We start from the raw sequence: 3,629 nt of genomic DNA on the forward strand, positions 1-3,629 counted from the left end.
GTGTGTCCGTGTCCATTCACAGAGAGCTATGATCATGTGTCCACGTTCACTCACAGTAGGCTATGAGCACGTGTCCACATGTATTCGCAAGTGAGCTATGAGCATGTGTCCACGTCCATTCACAGAAGGCTATGAGCATGTGTCCACGTTCACTCACAGTGGGCTATAACCATGTGTCCACATCTATTCACAGTGAGCTATGACCGTGTGTCCATGTCCATTCACAGAAGGCTATGACCATGTGTCCACGTTCACTCACAGTGGGCTATGAGCATGTGTCCACATCTGTTCACAGTGAGCTATGACCATGTGTCCACATCTATTCACAGAGGGCAATGACCATGTGTCCATGACCATTTGCAATGGGCTATAACCATGTGTCCACATCTATTTGCAGTGGGCTATGAGCATGGTTCCACGTCCATTCACAGTGGGTTATAATTGTTCTTCATATCAAGAAATAGAGTCAGTGTCTTCAACCCAGTGAATCTGAGCTGAGCTTGTGACTTCATTTAACCAAGAAATTAGGGGAGGTGATATTGTGCAAATCCTAGAGCTAAGGACTTAGGAGTCTTTGAGATTTCCATTCTTGCCATTTTGGTGCCTCCTTCTGTGCACAGACACTCAGGCTGTGCTCTTTAAAGATGAAAGAAGAGGGAGACACCCAGCAGTACTTTTGTCTTAGCTGAGCCCATCCCCAACCCCAGTCCCCATAATCCCAGTCAACTCCATGAATCATGAGGAAAAATCAATTGTTGTTTGAAGCTGTATTATGAAGCAATACATAGCTGATGTCAAAGTATTTTCCCTTCTGGTATACTTATAATCAGACAAGTATTTCTTCATTATTGTATAAAAATGGCACCAACTCTTTTCCTTGACCAAAATAGGTATCGCCTCATCTGACTAATTAGCTGTGTACTGAGAGGACATTGATGTCTAGCTTCTCTGTCCCTATCTCACCTACTCCCTACACCAAGACAGCTCCATTCCAGTTGGCAGGTATGTCTTCTCAAGAATTTGTATTTGGCAAGTATATTACTTCTTTTATACATATCCAGACATTTTATTGTTATGCATTCAAATTTAACTGCATCAGTGTGTATTTTCAAAACTTATATTATGTTTAAATATGAGTAAATATGTATCTCTGTTCCACTGAATCTGAGCTGGCCTTGTGACTTCATTTAACCAAGAGATTAGGGAAAGTGATGTTGTGCAAATTTTCCTTTTAATTACTTAAAGGATTCCTTTAACTTCTTATCTTTCCAGTTGCTACTTCCTGTAAACCTCATCCTCTGGGATACTGGTTACAAATTGGCAAAGATCTTAATGAAAAATGATGGCAATACTGGATAGCTTCTCTCTACATTTCTGTTTTTGCCATTATTTTTGCCCCTGAAGTCATGGCTCCCTTGGTAACTTTTCAGTACTTCTAAATGGACATACATATACACAGATATATAAGTGTATAGTTCCCCAAAGTTTTCACCCTCATCTTTCCAGTGTCAACTCGTCTATTCTGCTCATTTCTGAACTCTCCTCCCCAGATGGAGTCTCTATGCCCTAGCATATTGGAGATGATTTTCTTCCATCAGGTGAAGCTTGTCTGGTTTCCTGGGCAGTAGCCCTTTTCCCTCAGCAGTCTGTTTATGTTATTCCAAACTCTTTTAGTTTCCATAGCAGCAAAAGATAAGTCTGGTGCCAATCTAATTCTTCTTTTTCGAATGTTTAATTGTAGTGCCTCTACTTGGGTAACTAGTTAGGTAACTAAAGGGAAAAGATGTAATCCTAGGGGTTTTGGTAGAAGTGAAAGAGAACAACTTGGCTTGCCAATGATTGCACTGCATGGGACTGGCAAGGCTGCCCTCTCAAAAGAGACCTCAGCTTATGAGCTGACTATGAGAAGTTAACACTCTTAGACTGACTTTGTGATAGAAGAAATCACAATGTGTGATACGGTTCACTATAATATATATAATTTGCCAAAATTTAAATACATTTTAACTGGTGTACAAACAGAAAACTGCACTGCACACAGTTCTCTTCTGAAATTCAGCATCTTGCCATCTGTATTTTGGACCACATTATTCATTTTTAACTCTGCCTATAATAATTTTAGTATCTTAGTCAACTATAAGTCTATTTATATTATCTGTTTTTTTCTCTTGGATCTTGGACATTTGGTCATGTTCCCTGGTGTGTCTGTCAATTTTTATGCATAGTGCATGAGAAAAGCTTGAATGATAATTTGAGATTATGAGTGATGTCATCTTCCTCTGGAGATAATTTTTTTTGCTTTAGGCAGGCAATCTGAGTAAGTGTTCTTCACTTTAAACCAATTAGTGATTGAGGTCGTTCAGAACTGGATTTCAATTTTGTCAGCACTAGTCAATTTCTGTTTCTTTCTAAAAGGCATACCACTACTCCTTTTTCTTGTCAGGTCTTAAAATTTTACTTTTATCTCTGCAACATTATCAGACTGTCAAAAGATCTCAGCAGCTTGTTATCCTTTCAGTTGCTACTTTCTGTTGTCCTTCTCATCCTCTGGGATACTGCTTACAAATTGGCAAAGATCTCAATAAAAAACAATGACACTACTCCATCTGATCTTTGACAAACCTGGCAAAAACAAGTAATGGAGAAAGGATTCCCTATCTAATAAATGGTGTTGGAAAAACTGGCTAGCCATATACAGAAAGCTGAAATTGGATCCCTTCCTTATACCTTATACAAAAATTAAATCCAGAGGGATTAAAGATTTAAACATAAGACCTAACATCATAAAAACATAGAATACCATTCAGGATGTAGGCATAGGCAAGGACTTCATGACTAAAACACCAAAAGCAAAGGCAACAAAAGCCAAAATAGACACATTGGATCTAATTAAAGTTAAGTGCTTCTGTACAGCAAAAGAAACTATCATTACAGTGAACTGGCAACCAACAGAATAGGAGAAAATTTTTACAACCTACCCATCTAACAAAGGGCTAATAATGAGAATCTACAAAGAACTTAAACAAATTTACAAGAAAAAAACAAACAACTCCATCAAAAATTGGGTCAAGGATATGAACAGACACTTTTCAAAAGAAGACATTTATGCAGTCAACAAACATATGAAAAAAACTCATCATCATTGGTCATTAGAGAAATGCAAATCAAAACCACATTGAGATACTCTCACACCAGTTAGAATGGCAATCATTAAAAAATCAGGAGACAACAGATGTTGGAGAGGATGTGGAGCAATAGGAATGCTTTTACACTGTTGGTGGGAGAGTAAATTAGTTCAACCATTGTGGAAGACAGTGGGGTGATTCCTCAAGGATCTGCAACTGGAAATACCACTTGACCCAGCAATCCCATTACTGGGTATATGCCCAAAGGATTATAAAACATTCAATTACAAAGATACATGCACATACACATGTATGTTTATTGCAGCACTGTTTGCAATAGCAAAGACTTGGAACCAACTCAAATGCCCATCAATGATAGACTGAATAAAGAAAACGTGGCAGATATATACCATGGAATACTATGCAGCCATAAAAAAGGATGAGTTCATGTATTTTGCAGGGACATGGATGAAGCTGGAAGCCATCATTCTCAGATAACTGACA

This window comes from Cebus imitator, unplaced genomic scaffold (genome assembly GCF_001604975.1).
Source record: "Cebus imitator isolate Cc_AM_T3 unplaced genomic scaffold, Cebus_imitator-1.0 Scaffold145, whole genome shotgun sequence".
In the NCBI taxonomy this organism is placed as follows: Eukaryota; Metazoa; Chordata; class Mammalia; order Primates; family Cebidae; genus Cebus; species Cebus imitator.